This window comes from Dreissena polymorpha, chromosome 2 (genome assembly GCF_020536995.1).
Source record: "Dreissena polymorpha isolate Duluth1 chromosome 2, UMN_Dpol_1.0, whole genome shotgun sequence".
NCBI lineage: Eukaryota > Metazoa > Mollusca > Bivalvia > Myida > Dreissenidae > Dreissena > Dreissena polymorpha.
In genome coordinates, this window is record NC_068356.1 from 85,422,367 (window position 1) to 85,441,960 (window position 19,594).

At 30.8% G+C, this 19,594-nt stretch overlaps 1 long non-coding RNA gene across 1 annotated transcript; it reads right to left on the bottom strand.

Moving 5' to 3' along the window:
- Positions 1–4,691: 4,691 nt before the first annotated feature.
- Positions 4,692–13,850, bottom strand: LOC127870336 (uncharacterized). The gene is made up of 5 exons (XR_008044764.1): positions 12,660–13,850; positions 8,878–8,979; positions 8,242–8,272; positions 7,757–7,828; positions 4,692–5,714 (listed from the first exon to the last, which is right to left on the bottom strand). It is a non-coding gene; the product is annotated as an uncharacterized LOC127870336 (long non-coding RNA).
- Between the last annotated feature and the right edge of the window lie 5,744 nt (positions 13,851–19,594).

The following is a 19,594-nucleotide window of genomic DNA, read 5'->3' on the forward strand; positions in this document are numbered from 1 at the left end:
CTTTTATTTTTTCTGTATGAGTCTTATTATGTTCTTTAAAATCATTTAGCTGTAAGATAAAAGATTTTACTTGCCTCTTCATTGAACAGATTCGATATTTCTGTCTGCTTCTTGTGTGTAAGCGATGATACCGAAAAAATCAAACCAATACTTTGTGTGTGTGTATCATTTGGTTGATATAATAAAAAATTTACGCCTCACTATCGCGCTTTAAGTTGCATTAAGTGCTCTAAACAACGCAAACAAGAAGTTTGCCCGCATTTTTATTTGAACCGGTTAAGAAAAATTGTCGTCGTAAATAATTTGTTTAGAACGATTCTATTGTGTATACGCTATACCATGTGACTAAAGAGACTAATCACGTTACTCAATTGTCACATATTTTTTATATAATTTTCACGAGATGCGGAACAACCTTTGCATTTAAAATAAATCAGCGTAAAGTATTGTGTACTTACTTTGATTTAAGCGCTTAATATACGGAAATAAAATCGTTCCCGTAGACCAGAACATAAAACAGTTTTATTTTAATGGCATCACGTTTTCATAAGGATTCATTTGTTAAGTCCACAACAAATTACATTTGCAAGCTGTCGATCGAGATTTTATATAGTAGTAAAACGGCTATAAATAACCAAGAAGTAAACACCAATCAGTTTGTTTTACTTTAATATTTGTTAAAATATGTTCTTGTATTCTCCGGACATCAACGATCGAAAGAGAGATTGGCTTCCGGCAGATCATGATAAAAACGTCTTGCTACCGACGCTGCCCGAAGCCAATATTCGGATATCGTCGCGAAAAATTTACATGGAATAAATTGTCAAACAAGGAAAAAAACGAGTATTTTGTAACTCGTTAAATGTATGTTAATATACCACATCTAGCGTTGGAATCAATCTTGGATATTGCTTTATGGAACATATTTGTTATCGGTTACTTTATTTTACGAAATATGATACGAAATATTCGTTGATTTTGAGTATTTGTGTGGCTTTACTTGGCTTTAAGATGTGTTCTCCTCTCGTGTTTTCATTAATTTTAAGTTTGAAACTTATCGTAAATACTAGCGTCAGTTATCATGAAGCTTTGTATTATCTACAATGGCATATATGTTTGAATCTATGTGCACTAGCACTTACACAGTATAATAGGTTTAAAATTTGGAGTTGGCATTATAACAGGGAAATATGTATTAAATAATAATACACTCATATTCGCAAGCTCAAAAGTATATGCCGCCAAGACACATACGCGAATTTGAAGTGATGTGCCTATTTGACAGATATATTCCGACGTTATGATTAAGTGCTTATTTTACAAATTAGCGTATTAAATGTCTGCATAGCCTCGATCAAATCTGATATGATATGTAAGCTATTTATACACAATATAAGTGAAAAGAACAGACAAAAATCTGGTTCTGTGCAACTCGGTCGCACTTGTATACCAATTATTGTTCAACTATGACGTGTATTTGTATAAGTGTTTTTTTAAACACTTCCGCACGCGATAGGAATAACTTAATGTAATGGGGAGATAGATGTTATCTAATTTTAACAAGAGCGCAAAAAACACTTTAGCTCTCGGACCCGAAAAACATTATATTGCTTGTAGAGTCTGTACAATAGACCATTAGATAAGATTTATATTGTCTGTAACACGAATATTCACATTATTGCATCATCAACATCATTATTGTAGTAGTACAACATGATCGCAATAAACGGTGTTAAAGTTTCGATAAAAAGTATATCCACATTATTATCAATGAACACAGTGATATTAACAACAGCAACTTACTCCTATGCATAATATACTATCTTAAAAGAAACATGGATTTTTTCTCGCAAAAGTAACGTTGAAGCACTTATTTAGAAAATTTTTAAACGTGAATGTGGTAACTGTATTCTCTGAAATGATGAATATTGAATATAGGTTAAGTACAAAGGATAGGACTCGGCGTAGTTGACCAAAATATAAGATCATACAATCGTTGTTCTGTTGCGTACCTCGTCAGTCAGTCCGTTTGTCCGAAAAAAGAATTTACCGGCGATTTCTGACAAAAAACTGCTGAAGATATCTAGATGAACGTGTGTATACTTACAAAGTGATATATCAGGATTATGAAATACTCCATACTTGTTCTAAACACATAACCACGCTTACTATTTAAATAACGCAGACAGTACTACAAGTTATCATGAAACTTTACATTATCATTCAACCATAATTTCCCCATATCTCTAAAAGTCATTTTTTTACTTTTCATCCGTTCGTCTGAATTCTGTCCACACAAATTAAATAGACGCATATATCATATCTCTTCAGCATGCGATTAATCAGAAAGTTCCTAAAAATTGTGAACGAATTTGTATATATGTATAACGGATTATGTGGATAATTTGCCAAATTTTTATGTTTAAATGTCAGGGGAGTCTTACTAAAACTGAAACTAAATTTACTTTTTTCAGGTTAAGCCAGGCGTGTAAACTAAGTGAAAAATCCTTGCTGTAAGATTTTAATATAGCTGCCCCTAACATGTTAAAACAAATTTTTTTCAGTCAATAACATTAAATAGCATCGACAACTCTTGATGAAACCTTGAGAACCTAAGTTAGGATTGAGGTGTCGTGTTGACATCAAATGAAGGTAGCTGGTAGGTTTTACCTTATTAGCAATTGCGACATTGTTCAAATAAAACAACTAGCTTAAGCGTTGAAAGCCTGGTCTCTACGCGGTGTCATGTTTCTTGTCATTTATTTATTGTACTAAAGCATAACATACACAATGTAGAAAGCAAAATGTGTATTGTCGATAATGTATTTCTCTTGCTCAATAACTATACCGAACACAACACAACTATGTCTTTGTACCATACATGCTGCATGTTTAATTGCAATATGAATACAGTAAACTTATGCCAAGTGTCTCATACGTTTTCCCCATTTATGCCTAAAATTCACTTTAACCATACAGAGGAAACACTATATTATTTTTACTTTAACTTTTTTTTTTCATGTTTGATTTGATGTTATTTTGTACTGTTCAGCAATCTACATAGATAATACTAGGTCGGTGCCGAAAAAGTCTCAAAGTTATTTTAAGCAAACATTGTTGTATTATTTTATTCGTGCCGAGCCTAATATATTACAAAAAGATCAGGCACTAACCTGTTTTTCTGTTTATCATATCTCTAAGTCCCCGATTTTAAAGAAATAATGAATAAAATACTACAAAACTGCATCTTAAGCGGGAAAGAATATGACTTTTGTCGTTTGACGTGTTAATAATGACGTCATGAGCACGCGAACTTACTTTTTGGAACAAAAGTTGTTGTTTTTTGTGTTGCATTTTGTGTTTAAAAAATTGTACATCTTGGTATAAAAATGTTTGTTTTGTTGAATCTTATTCGATTTTACTAAAAATGATTACTTTAAAGTTGATTCCGAGTAATATGACCATCCCTATCACATGACTGATATAAGAGTCCGCTGCGCGTGACAGCTATATTTCAGCATTGCCGAAATAAAGGAAATTACATTCCACAGGGTTTAATTTCGACAATGCACGCCTGATGATGGGATAAATAAAAATGTTCCACTGTGTTGGTATTAATATTAGTCAATATTTTTTAAGAATATACACTTACTATTCATATTCGATACTAGATTGTTCAAGATACTTTTCCGACGTGGACATTTGTGATGCAGAAAGAGATGTTGATACTCACACTGACGCATTGTTTTCTATGACAATTCGTTAAATTAATATCGCTCATGCACAAATCCTAACAAAAAGCTGCAATATGTTATGGTTCATGTTCGAAATATAATTATCTGTCCATCGGTTTTAGCGTTGACTTAGCTGTAATGGCAGTTCAGAAAACAAAAACAGCCGAAATAACTTAGTATTGACAAAGAGTCATTGATTCTTTTGTATTGATATTAAATCCAAAGACAGAAATGTAAAGGTCTTCCTCAATGCTCATTCATATGTTTAAAACAGTAAAACAAGTAATGGCTAAACAAAGTGTATTTTGTTAGCGCCATTTGTGAATTATATTATATTGCATTGAATATGGATAGCAATATTCAAAGACACAACTGAAACCAATGTATCCACTTCATAGCAATGCCTTATGTAGTGTAAAGAGTAAGGCTAAAAGAGTTTAATAATAGTGAAACTGATATTAATAATAATCAGGGAACATTGGTCAATAAGATAGGTGTTGGTTATAATTACTATGTGAAAAAAAAAGAAAAAATATAAACATTTAAAAAAATTGAAGTGTTGATTTTACATAAAGTTAAATGTATATGTAAGCCTTAAATGATACATCATTATTTTGTATGATGCACTGTCGCCAAGATTGGCGATTGACTTCAACCATTGATCAGGTCAAACGACATTCTATTCAAATAACATGTAAGTTATAACACAATGTATGTTTTAAGAACATTTGCACAAATGACTGATTTAGTTTACTTGTTATTTCCCTTTAATTGTTGCGCATTTTCGCACAACTGAAAATAACAAAACAGTTAATCAAACATATGTATACAAAACGTAAGCACCATAGGTGCCAATAATATCAAAGAATACAATTGTCATAGCATTTATATTTGCATCAAATGGGCATATTTAATTTCTTCAAGTTACAATAGATAATATGCACATTATATGTTTTCAGCTGTTTTAACGTCTCCAAACAATCTATTCACACGAAAAATTGTTTTATTTCTTTATCATGTAAAACCATGCACAAATAGAAGAGCATAAATCAGAACTAAACATGTATAATTGTTTTAACCAAATGAAAACGAAATAAAACAGAAATTGCATATTTGTAATGTACAATATATTTGTATTCCCATGGCGTACTAGCAAAACATAAGTACCCTGGGATTCTGACCTTTACATAAAACCATTTTTCCTTTAATTGGTAATAACATGTGATAAGAACATGAGCAATTAACAATTCAAATTGTAAACAACACATTGTAATAGTCCGAATGTTTCGAATTGACGTATATTTAATGGCACATAATACAATACGAATAAAAAGTAATTTCAAAAATAAATGGTTAAGACAAAATATATGATAATACAATTGAACACAATGCGTTGAACACAACGTGGTAAGATGTAAAAGTCATATATATATTTTATCCCAAAGTGTAACAACTATTAATATTAAAATATTGTGAATGTATCTTAAATGTTTTCATTTAACAACGCACAAATGTGCATTTTATTGAACAAAAACAAACATTGTAAGCACTCATGACAATGTTAAAGGCACTGTGTTAAATTCACATGAATCTATTCAAAAAGGAACGGTACATCCGCGAATAAAAGAATCTATCAGCACATCTGATGTTTAGTTTTTGGTGTGTGGTTCCCCAATTTACACGCTATACAACGTGTCTATGTTCAGACGATTGGAGGAAAAAAACTACCTGATAATCATTTTTATAAAATAATATCATATGTCTGTGAAAGTTAAACTTTGAATAATTTCCTACCTTTGAAATGCATTAAAAAACATAATATGAGAAGCAAAAACATTCTTTCATAAAATGTTCTATGGTTAAACATTCGACTATTATATGTCAACTTTAAGTTATACAAATCTTGCTTTCTGATATAAATAAGATGACGATACATGTCAAAGCTTATGGGCGTCGTTTATTGGTCCAGTGAGCATTTTTCTGGAAAGAAAACAGTATTATTAATTTAAAAAAATGGAAACATCGATTTAAAGTTGACATGACATGATCCATATATTGAATCTTAAACAAGTAAACAAGTATGCACAAACCGTGCACATGCAAAACAGAAGTCATTGCTCGTTCTCATGATATTTCGCTGAACAGAATTGTTTTGAGCAGCAGCCGAGTTAATATTTGAACGAATAGTCTGAACATAATTCATGAATCTTGCTTAGAACACTTGACTTAAAGGCTGTTCTCAAGGTTTCTATATAGCAATACACAAACACTTAGAGAATACACGCACACACCCACACACACATACTCAAATGAACCTTTTTCAACGGCCCAAATCGATTTAAACAAAATGCACCAGGGTGGTCCAGCATATGATATAACAATTCAAATACCTTTTGCGTTCATAGATTGCATTTAGTTGTCAATTTATATAGATAAGGAAAAAAGGAAATTAATTAAGAACACTATCGCACATTTTTTCTGTTGAGGACAAAATATTATATGCCATACCAATCCACAAGGCTTTCCGGTTTCAGATTATAGGATTTGTTTACGTTTCCACTAGAAACATTCAAGGAAACTAGTACCCCACAATACGGGGTCAAGTTTGATTGCAGGAAGGTAATTTCTAACAACTGAGAAAAGCACCACTATACGATATAACAAGCGGCAAACCAAATATCTTTGGTATGCTGTTTTATATATATACAAGTAAGTTTCTACAAAGGTGGAACAACTTTGAAACGACAGGCACGATTCACTTGGTACAAAGCCGCCTAAAAAGTAACATTCCAACACAGAACCCCTGTGCTTTTAGATGTTCGCTATGTAATCATTTAAGAAAAAAAAATAACCCTTAGTTTTGACTGGTCCAATAAAACCTGATTTGAAGCAAAACCTGCAAAAAACAAATATATAGATAAGATGGAATCAAGTTACCAACAAGAGGTAGAACATTCTAACCCCATTTGCATAATTTAAATAAACCCCATAGATGACCACCGTAAAATGCAAAAAACCAAATTTATGTTTATTGCGATTTAAAATGAGAATGGTTCAATATAAATATAAAATAATAGAGCAAGTAAAGATCTGGACGGCGTAAGTTTAACCGAATTTTCAAAGCAGAAGAAGTTACAAACCAAAAACGAAAAAACTCTGGGTCTCTTGTGTTCATGTGAAAGTTTTGATGTTTATGCATTATTCATATATGGGCAACTTGATAACACCAGGGCACCGCCAAGTTTAATAATGTAAAGGATGTTAATTAAACGATGTTGGTAAAGGAAGAACATACGATGTTCCATGTAAAAGAGTGTCGCTCTTGGGCATTAGAGAAAAGCATGTTTAAGTCATTTTGATAATAGGTCGATGTGTATCATATCACCCATGGGTCAAGACCTAAAACTACACAAAGAGGACTACCAGACGATCTTACACTTGAAGTTTCAAGCTAAAACGTTGTTTAAGTATTGTTGATCGTTAAATGCAATTCATCGAAACAATTTGAACAGCTTTGAAAGATGGCTCCCAAAGGATCATTCATAAATTCATCATTTAGGAGGAAAGGTCGTTTGATGAAAAAGTTAACGCTCGAACGGACTACATACATCCGAAAAACTAAGTTATTTCATATTCAATACCTGTTTGATTTGCAAGAATGCAAATAATGCCTTATCATTTGTTTGTGTATGTATTATTAATAAAATAACAGATATAGAAACGGATAGTCCTTTCTAGGGAAACGGGTAATACATGTACTTATGGATATTTAATAAATCAAACTTTACCCTAATGATCTGAACATAAATGTACAACATACAAACAAAATAATTTAAGATTGTATCAGTCCATATTTACAAGTATTTAAACAATTAGCAAACTATCAGTCGAAATAACAATGCATTTATAAATGTTAAAGTTAAAATAAAATAGTATTGCGACAAGAAAAGCGTTAGATGTTTACATAAATACTTAGTCTGACATTTATTACTAAATGTTTGTGAATATATGATAAAACATACCTACAAATCCGCACCAGTGTCTCTATGTGTGTCTACGATTCATATCCTGAATCATATTCCATCCCGCCTAACCTGAAGGAAATGAACACAGTGAAAACTAGTGACAATAATTATAACAAAAATACTATGTTTAATGATACATACACATTCAACGTTTTGTAGGTTTAACAATGAAAACAAACACAATTAACCGTGTTAAGTTAACATTATTTTGTATAATTTGTGTTGATCACTTGAAAGCATATTTTTGAAAATTATTTTAAACCATAGAGCAGTATGACGTGTTTACAACATTGACAATGTTATGTTGCTCCATACAAGAGTGTTCTTATTTTTTATGTAATAAATAAGTATGCAGTCTTCAAAAATGTAAAGCAATTTATCATCCATGCTTGAGTAATAATTTAAGCAAACATATAGACATCGACAACATATCTCATATCATATGTTATTAAATATTACTGTGAAAAGGTAAACAAACTTACATAGGCGCAACCAAATTTGGCTCTGGCAACTCTGAAATTTAATGTACAGTATTCACACATATGCTTGTCTTTTTTAAACGTTATATTTACATAAGATATGACGGAATCCTAAATCAGATAGGATCTATAAACATAAACAACAGTATAAATTCACATGTTCAATATGGTAAAATAAATTAAATGTGCGTGTTTGTGTGCGTGTTTGTGTGCGTGCGTACGTGTGGGGGGTGGGTGTGGTTGTGTGTGTGTGTGTGTGTTGTTACAAGCATAAAAAGTAAAAGTAAACATTTAACAATGAAATCATCAAGACTAAAAACTGCGAAAACGGATATTAAACATACTGATCATGTATTAAAAGGATGGATCAATAATTTTATAAAGATTGACGGGTTGTTTAAAAAAAGTATGTTTGCAGCCTTATATAAGTTACATTTAAACAAAGTTTTGTTAAACTCCTTTGACATTCCGATTCTTTTTTAAATAAGCATACACACAATTCAATAATTGTTTAAAATATATTGTGAAGTCATCAGGTTTTTAACATATGACAGTGAAGTTCGTATTAATGCATGCAAATTTTATCCCATCAAACTAAGGGTCCAGACTAAACTTAAATTATATAAACAATCAACACACCTTCTCTTATAGAAACCACTAGATGGGACAAAATTCCATTGTTTTCTTGAACGACACTCCTTGAACGGTCATCAGAATTTGGATTTCCAGAGGAAGCAGCAACTGAATTTGGAAGAAAAAAATAATTGTCAATTCCTGTGTGATTATGGGATTTCATAAAAATGGTTTTCAATCATTTGTACATCAAGTATAATGTGAACAGTTAAATTAGGTGATTGTATTGTGTTATCCATTAAATGACCATGGTAGACCATGGTCAAATATGCAGCTTACATGCAGGATTTTCAGAGGACTGTTTGTTTGTTTATATTTAGTTGCTCAATCCTTTCCACTAGGTCCACTCTAATCAGGCTATTACCTAGTCTTATAATACAACGTATAGTTTCGTCGAAAATTAGGACTGTTCATAAAACTTATTTATCTTGCATCTCAAAAATGGTATTCTTTTAATTGAATTTCAGCTTTAAAGAAAGGTAAATACCAATATAATACTGTTCAATAGTATGTATGTTCATTGAAATAATGGTTTTAAAGATGTGATATATTGCTGTTTAGTCCCAAGTGTACGAGTATATATAACTAGTTAGATCTTTTGCCTAAAACATGTTTATGGATTAAGTATAAACATTGTTTAAAAAGTCAAATGTAGGTGATTCATCCCGAAATTCGACGTTTAATGTGATAATATATGCGAGAACAAGCATTATAAGAAAAGAACTAATACAAATATGTTTAATTTGTTGCTGTTATTCTTCTTTATCCTCTATCAAAATCGTATAAGGAAAGTCTTCAAGTACACTTAAAAGTCATATGAACACACAAGTGACATGCCATGCCACTTTCTGGTTACTGACACGTCTTTATTCAGCAGCAACATACATATAAGAGTTTCACGCAGTGCGTCTTAAGGTGTTTAGGTGCAGTAGAAGTAAACAAAATTCACACCATGTTGAACAGTTTTTATTGATTCTAAAAGTGTATATATATATATATATATATATATATATATATATATATATATATATATATATATATATATATTAATATTTTTAAATGTGTACACGAACGTAGAACATGTTTACCTTAACCAAATAAATCATCATTTAAAAGGATTTGATAGTTAATGCATTAACAATTCAGGCTTTCAATTGTCATATCTTTAAAAAGTAGGAAAAAATAGGAATACTTTCGTAAAAAAGTAGGAAAAGGAAGGAAAAAATAGGAATATTCCATTAATAGTAGGCATGTTTAAAACACTTACCATTGCATTACAATTCAATTTTACCAATAATTTCTGGTCACAGGCAACTGTTCGGGGACTTGTGAACTGGATGTGTGGCATCAACCTAAAAAACAATTTATTAAGCAATCAAACCAGAAATGGCATAACCTAAATGTGTTATATTTAGTATTAAGATGTTAGGTTACATACATAGTATTAGAAAAGTAACATATTAGGTTACATACATAGTATATGAAACAGACAAAGCAGATACACCAAGCTGGTTATTATTCAAGTGTTCATCACATACATGGCTGTTTATTTGTAATCATGTATTGGCGTATCAAAAAACAAAGCAATAGGCATTACACAATGACGAAATGCACTAAAGAATAAAGACATACAAAATAACATGACAGATGTTCAGAGACTTAATAAACACAGCAATATAATTATCAAATCATAAAATTAATATTCTATTTGTTTCTGTGTAAAATTAAACAAAATTAAGTCATCAACTCAATTTTTTAAGTAACAACAAAGTTAACTCATCACCTTACATGGATGCTTAAGAATGTAAATATGTGACAAGTCATGCAATTTTTCATCCAAATGGCCATGTTGGTCAAATTTAGTATTTTGATATGTTCATGAGTGTAGATAAATATGACATTTTTTATTCATTGAAATGTTCTAAACTATGACTAAAGATAATTTACTTAAATTCAACACGTGACTAAAGCATTTTCTAATCAGTGAACACTGATCAGAACATCATTTGGACGAAAAGGCGTATGGCCTGTCACAAACATGTATATGGTTGGCACTATAACCTATATCAACATATAATACAAATAATTTAAACCAAAATTATAAATAAATTGCAATTATCATCGAATGCATTAGTTCATAAAACTGGTCCAGAGATGTTAATATACACAGGACAAACATATATTTTGTACATAGTGCTGTAGTAGTACATAATGTCAACTATTAAAGAAAAAATTTCACTGCAGTGCTTATGACCACCAGAGTCAAAATTTTCTTTATTTCTTGATAAAAAAAAGATGAAAGACTTTCCAGTTTTAAGTTAGTGACTTGTTGTGGTTGTCGAAGAATAAATGTAATTTGAAAAATAAAACAGTTTAAAGCAAATTAAAATGAATATTTATTTCATATAGAAATATTGGAACTAATTAATAATTGTACACCAAACAAAGTCATGTACAAATAAAATACTAGTTCAGTGTTTTTGGAAAAGACCAAAACATTTTTGTTTTGCATATTTTCAAATTAATTCCCTGGACAATCACACATGATCCCTAGGTAAAAACATCATAAGGAAAAAAACTATTAACTACTAAGAACTAACATGATGTATGTTTAGATTATGCAGTTCTTTATCTTAAAAACTTAACATTGTTTTTCTGTGACATTCTTTACAACTTTACAAGATAAAAATTAACATACCCAGAGACTTACCTTACAAAAGAATAATGTGGAGAGGACTGATGGCACACATTCTCAGCTACAGGTCCCATCATGCTCAGTAGTATACATGTATAGTGTAGAAATTGCACCAATCAAGCTTCAAATACATACTAAAATACTTAAAAATAATTATTAGGGATTTCATTTACATAAACATTACATCTACCAAAATGAAAAAGTTGGAATAGTAGGAGGTTTTTAAGAAAAATAGGATAAAATATAGAAAATTAAAAAAGTAGGAAAAGTAGCAAAAAGTAGCAAAAAGTAGGACCAGTTGACAGCCTGAACATGTAATGCAATGTTCAGGTTCACATATTGACCCAATTTAGAGGATTACTATTACCACATTTTATGCAAAGGTCCAAAAAGGTAAGCTGAAAAACATAGTTCGGCTACATGTCTTCTTTGTATTTTTTTTTGGGGGGGGGGGGGTGGGGGGTAGGTGCGGACGGAGAAAACCAGCTAATACTAGTTTACTTTAAAGCACAACAACATAACGATTTGATTATATTCTTTGAACTATTTACAGCTTGATGATCCAACTGGATCAGTATGTAAACAATGTATATGTATATCATTTGATTTTCAAATAATAGATGGATGAGCAAAATTATGTTTCAAAATGTCTCGCAAAATTTAAAACACGTATGGCTTTTTGTATGTTTGTGGCATTACATTAAAACAAATAACATACTTATATTGTATTTGGAACATATCTCAAGAAATGGGAGATAAGTAATATGGGATTCCAACAGGTATCCCGCGTGGCATTCTTTTAAAAAGAGGCATAATTTAGGCTTCATTCTTTTTTTTATTTTAAACATGCGTTTACTCTTGTTGAAAGTGTTTTTATTAAAAATCGTTTCCTTTTGCCTCAGAATACTATAAAATCAAGAATACCGCTTTGGCGCCCTTTACCGTCGTCCATTTTGAACCGGAAATTGCGTGTAACTATTTAAAATTCATTGTTTGCCGTAAAGTAGTATTAACGATTTAATATTTATAATTACAACTTCCGTCATTTTTGGTTTTAATCTATTTAATATAGCAAACCAAAAAATATATTTACATTTTTATTTCGATTTTAAGTTCCTCCTCATAACTTTTCGCTGATATCCGCATGTTTTTATTATCCGTTACGGCGTTTTCATTTCTGGTAATAACTGGTAATTTATATAGGTTGAACACGTAAATGAAATGTACACAATTGTACTTTCAAAGACCATTTAATATTCAAATGCGCCATAAATTTGAATGTCAACTTCATTTTGAGCTTACTTCGGTCACACACTCTTTAAGTCTCCACACAAGATTTATATAATATATCAAGGCACGTATTCATCAACCAATTCTTAGACTTAAGAATTTAAATAAACAATATTGTTGAAACTGGTATGTTCTTATAGTACAATACACCTCAATATGACAAGATAAGTAAGTACACAATTCTTTATTTTAAACAATTTATTAATGCCAAAAGCAAAATTTGAATATAATCAATGCTGAACGTATTTTTGGGGATCTAAGTAAGATCTTTTCTCTTAAGTCCAAGAACTGGTTTGTGAATACGAGCCCTAGTAATATATCCTGTTATTTTTAAAAAACATCGTTCTCCTGTAATATATATCACGAAAGTGCTGAGTTTATTAACTCGTTATCACTATATTAAGACATGTTTTGTTCTGATTAAATGTTACATATTCTTAGTATGTTCCGACTTTGACCGCACCAATTTACAATATGGCATCAATACACATTTAAACTTCACAAAAGCAAACGAATCGATATCGGTAAAAATCAATGCGTACTAAATATGTAATCTTCTCGATACGGAAAATCATATTCCACACTGCAGCATTACAAACAACAAATTGTTTAATCGTGCATTCGCATTATCTTTCAATATTGATATATTGATATCCTTTCAAGAAAATGGAATTCCTCCTGAATATAATATCAGTGTGCTGTCGATTACTAATTTTATTTTTTTAAGTATTTTAAACTAGTCACAGTCGTTCTACATAAAAAGTAATTATCAACAAATTGTTTTCACTGATAAAATAATATTATCACGTATAAATTAAATCTAAGATCACGTCAGTAACAAAAGTTATAACACGAATTAACAAAACAATGATTTTCAAGCGAATGTATAAATTGCGTATGTTTTACGTTTTCTGTATATTTGAACATTTTCTTTGTAAGTCAAAAAAATATGTTTAACCACGCTGCACACGAAACGAACTGAATATATATAAACCCTATCACAACCTATATAGATATAGAGTTTCAAATTGAGTTCAGTTATATTTAAATCTTATCTACACGTGACTGTGTGGTAGATAAAACGTTCAATACAGGACTTAAATCAACTAGCCAATAATTTAAGCAAATATAGAATATTTCAACGTAGACGGGTTAACTCAAAACCACCGTATAGATATATTGATTGCAACTTTATCCACAATCAATAAGTAAAGTCCAAAGTTTAAACAGCAATCCTAGTTTGCAAGGTTTTGTACCATTTATCTATATCAAGTGTGTATGCCTGAATAACCTTTAAATCTGTTTATGTACATAGGTACCATATCGATAAGCAAGTCAACAATTATCGACATATACCATCAGCTTCATAGACGAACACGACTTCGGTTCGTTTGCAATTTGTTGTTTACCATTGTTGGTGTCTTTGATAAAATCGTTGTTGAAAAAAAGCTTTCACAGTTACCGTTCAATTTCTGTGTCACTTCTTTATATTAATTAAAATGCAATTATTCAGCATGTTTTTTTTTCATCGACGTTTAATCTGAAGCTTTACATTACATTATATGTTATGATGACATATTTGTCAATTATATTATTTTCAGCATTATTGCGTTTTAAAAGCTGTTGTGTTTACAGTGATATACTATTTTACAAACATACGTATATGTTTACTGTTTATTATCTTTTTGGAGAGCAAATGTATAACATTTAAAAACCAAGAACATACAATGTTATCATAGATCTCTCAACTGCATTTCAGAGTAAGTGATATTATCTTCATTACCCCTTACATATGAAAGTCCGTCGGAAGTCGCAAATGAATTCAGGCATCTCATCCTGATTGGCATGCTAAAATTTTAGTAAGATGGCAAACAAAACAATTGTCAATTTGGGGAAGTCATATGTTTGCATTATGTTTATATTGCTATAACGTTGTTTTCAAATAGGAAATAGCACTTATAAACTTTATGAAATGCAGGAAACATACATGTACATTTTCCGGATGTTGCCGGCAACACGGACTTTTAGTCAATATTATCTTGGCACCATTATTCACAACCAAATAAGTAATGTTTTTTAAATGAATTATTGTCTCTAAATATTAATGCAAAAAATATTTTAATTGCATATCAGTCTGCAAAATGTTTAACTATGTATTACTTTTCAGGTTTTGTGTTACATTATCACAAAATGTGAATATTTGTTACTTTTTCTCAAAGTTAATCTAATCTTTATTTTAAATGACAATTGCTAAATAATCGAACTCGTAATAAGTTTTAGGAGGCAATAGTTCGATATAAAAATTTGGTTAAGGTTGGGATGATTGAAGTATGCAAACGTTGCTTTAAGAAAGCCTTTTAACATTATCTATATTGCAAATCGGGAAAACCGAGCTTAAATCGATTTTTATTTCGGTTAATTTACTTTCTATGCCTTATTTTCTATTTAAAAACTGCTTCGGCCAATATTGCTAGTTGAACTCGTATATCCATGGTAAATAGCTTTATTGTTTGCTGTTACAATATTTTACGACGCCATTGATTATACTTTATTTGAAGTACATTGATTAACATTATTTAATAAATTAAACCAATTTCAAAAGATAAGCTTTATCGAGCATATAATTTATCGCCTGTGGCTCTCCTTGTAAAAAATGACACCAGCGTTTAAAGTTGTATCAACCATATACTAAACATGGGCCTAAAACTCATCTGGTGCAATGAATGCTATAACAATAAGAACATAACGACACAGTTTTTAAATTTAACTAATGCATTGAACACTAAATTTGCATTTTACATATTTGTAAGGCAGACAGTTTAGCACACAGGTCAGGCAGACATATATGGTTTGATCATAAGACATCCAAACATACTGTCCAAAGGGACGTCAGAACAAAAAAAAGGAAGACACAGAATAAATCCAACTCAGAGAGCCAGACAAACCGACATAGAGATTGACCGACATGCAGTCAAAAAGAACAGTCACAAAGATTTGATGACAGAACAAGAACGTAAAAATTTGGAACTTTTAGTAATTTTATGTCAATTCCGTCCTCGAACATTGAACACTATGGAAAAAAACAAATGCAACTGACAAATAAACCACTAAACTAAGTATCATTACACATGTAAAACCCTTGGTTCTTCAAAATCGAAGAAGATAATTGATTAGACATTATTGGAAGAACAAACTTAAATATAATCTGGTAGTAGACGGATATATATATGCTACAGATTCGGAAAACCAGTTCGAGGGGACAGATTTAGAAATAATGTACATAATCAGGTACTCAGAGGTGCAGAATCGGTACAAATCCCAGTCGACTGCAATGTTAATTAACTATTTGATTGTCTTGCACTGCATTAGATATATTAAGGATTTCCGTACTTTCCGCTGTACGGTACATTTTTAACTTTGTCGTTAAAGCTTAAGCAAACTAGATATATTGTACACTGTTCAAGTTATACAGATTTTTTCACATGCTGATTGTTGATAGAATCATAAACTTGCTTAATATTGTGATTAAAATACACGATTAAAATGGTTCGTTTATAGCATTTTACCTACATTTTATATATAATGTTGCAGTATGTGTATTTTCATTAATATTTGTTATAAATATGATGCTTGGATTTTGTGTATTTCGTACAATTAAGCGCTTTGATAAAATCGTTGTTAAAACAAACATTCACAGTTATCGTTCAATTTCTGTGTCTGTTCTTGTGTTGGTATACTTGGCTTTTCTGTATTAAAATTTAAATTACTTTTGTTTATTGTACTAAGCAAAAACTTAAAATGTACTTCGTGTTAGAAAATTGAACACGACAGCCAATAGCGTTATAACACGAAATATCCATTCCGCGTCTCCATTGTAATGTTCATATGTTTACTATAATATAATAAAATGTATCCGGGATTATTAAGCTTAACATTAATTGTGTCGGTACCTACCTACACAAAATTTTAACCAAAGACGTCTGAAAATGCAGGATAAGTTGGTAAGAAATTTCAACAATTTTTAATATGAAATATTGATACAAATCCTGATAACTATCTAAATAATCTATTTTCCATTATTGGCGTTAAAGCAGACTTTAAAAACAGAAAACTCAAAGATGACATATACAACGCTTACACGATGTTGAACTTATTAATTTATTATTCATATTTCTTCTTGCCTCGCTAATAAGCTTTTCGATACGCATACATATCGTATGTTTAATTGATGTCAATGTTTATTAAACTTATTTTTAGTACGCCGCTACATTATCCGTAAATGCATAACGAAGCGAAGTATGAATCTATACATAAGACATGATCAATCAAGGTTTTGCACTGTATAACGTTCACTTAAATCGAGAGCACGTCTTATAACAACAGTCATTGTATTCTGGCAAAGTCAAAGCCTGCAGCAGGTGTTTAATAGCTTTAAATAGCATATCAAATGTTGATAATGTTTTAATTTTAAAACAAAGGCTGTATAAAAGATACAATACAGCTATTGCATTTCAACTCTTGATGAAGCCTATACTGTTGTTGCAAATGTAAACCTTAAATTACAATGTGGTTTTTAAATGGCGATTACATTTCAACAATCAAATAAGTGCCTTAACTTCTCTGCTCAAAACTGTATCCGTTTAAACAAACGCAGTAACACTTTATAATTTAGGTTGTGTTACGGCTGGATTAAAAATCTTAATGCATGAACGGTTTCTTCTTTGTAAGACCAGTAACGAACTTAGATGCTTTACATTTCAGTTAGATTTACCTTATTATACCGTTTTATATTTTAATTAGATGTAAGATGTTTATAAATAAATCAAGAAATATAAACATTCTTAAACAAACGGAAATATTGACCGACCATGTAGTTGATCGTTGGCGGTCATCATTTGTGAAAAATGACACCGACTTCAGTAGCGTTAGCTACAAACAATCATATAACTTAAATGATTCAACACAAACACAAACTCGTATGAGACTTTTTTTTTCAAAAGCAAAGTAATGCCAAACACACTATTGTGATTAATACATAAACATGCAGTATGCCGGTGTATACCCAAGTCTGTAATTTTAATTGTTCATGTTACATTTGCCAGGAATTTATTGAGTAGACGCAATGCTTTTAAGACGCATGCTCATTGAACTTAAAGTGTTGGCCTTCCTTTGGAGCATGTCTTTTTTGCAGCATTCTTGTAAAGTATTAGATTACTTTTTGGGCATAGCATTATTGTTGGAGCATAACATTACATTTAAGAAGCATAATACTACTTTTGAAGCATAACACATCTTTTGAAGCTTTCCTTTACTTTTGGAGCATAAAATTATTTTCTTGAGCATAACTACTATTGTGAAGGTATATTTTATATGACAGTAATTGTTATTGTTTAGATTTTATTTTGTTGTTGCATGTTTTTTTGTTGTTGTAATTATATGTCGGCGATGGAAATAATACAGACTTAATTATATTAATATTTTTTATATTGCGTGTGAACGCTTTATTCATATGTATCTACTTGTATCTGTATCATCTTCGGACATGTCATTATAATTCAAAGTTTACATTCATCTATATTAACGATTAAAATTGTAAATGTGTTTAAACAAGCATACACATAAGTTGTTATGTTCAGTTTGCATTTCACCGTCCGTCTGTCTCACCGTCCGTCTGTCTCACCGTCCATCTGTTAGTCTGTCTTTCTTTCTCACCGTCCGCATGTCTGTCTGTCTGTCTGTCGGTCTGTCTATTCAAATATTTACACAAGATATAATCGATTGAAAATAAAGTAGTTTCAAGTATAGGAAAGTTTAAGAGTATTGCCCGGGCAAGACAACCCGTCCTAAAAATCCGGGGTTGGAAAATGTATGTCAATCCTATCACCCGTGCTCTTATTTTTGTCAGACACTTTTTTTACATACATACGTACGAAAAATGACATATTGGTTGACAGTCTGGTAATTAATTATTTAAAGTCAGATTAGTTATAATAACGCTTACTCCATCACTTATCTAACCAACCTTGCTCGCTTAAAAACAGCTTAGAGATGCCCTGGATTCTGGATCCAAACGACTTCTTTTAGCCCTTACTCGCATATTAAATCTAAAAAAAAGCCTTGTTTATAAAACAGAGTAGATAATATTTGTTAAACAATAATCCCAAATTAAATAGACAAACAAATTAAAGCTTTGTTCAATATATTACAGTAACTAAAAGTGGTGTTTTTTTTAACTTACCAATATAAAGAAGCAAACAACATTTCAATTCAAGAAGTGAATTATCATGGGGTCAGTACATCGTAAACCATAACAATGCAAACTATTTAATATATATTTCACCAAAATATATACTGATTTCTATACAACTATTAAACATATGACCTACGGGATTAAACTGTCCATAATTATGCGAAATCTCCTTTTAAAGAAAAGAGCTTAAGACAAATGTATGCAGTAACATGTTTGAAAACATGTATATTTGCGTAAAAGAGACTTACTTGGTATTGCTACCAGCTTGAGAAAGTTCTATTCTTGGTAAGCGCTGTGGTATAAACTAGTGGACGAGTCTTAAGTACTGCAATAGACTGGTTAAAAATTGTGTATGCAATATTATGGCAGATAGAAGGTTCCGACGTTCGCAATTGAAAATAGCCTCTGCTTTATATAAGATTTATTAAATTAACATTTGATCCAAGAAGAGACACTTAAAAATGGATCAAAGAACTCGAAATAATAGA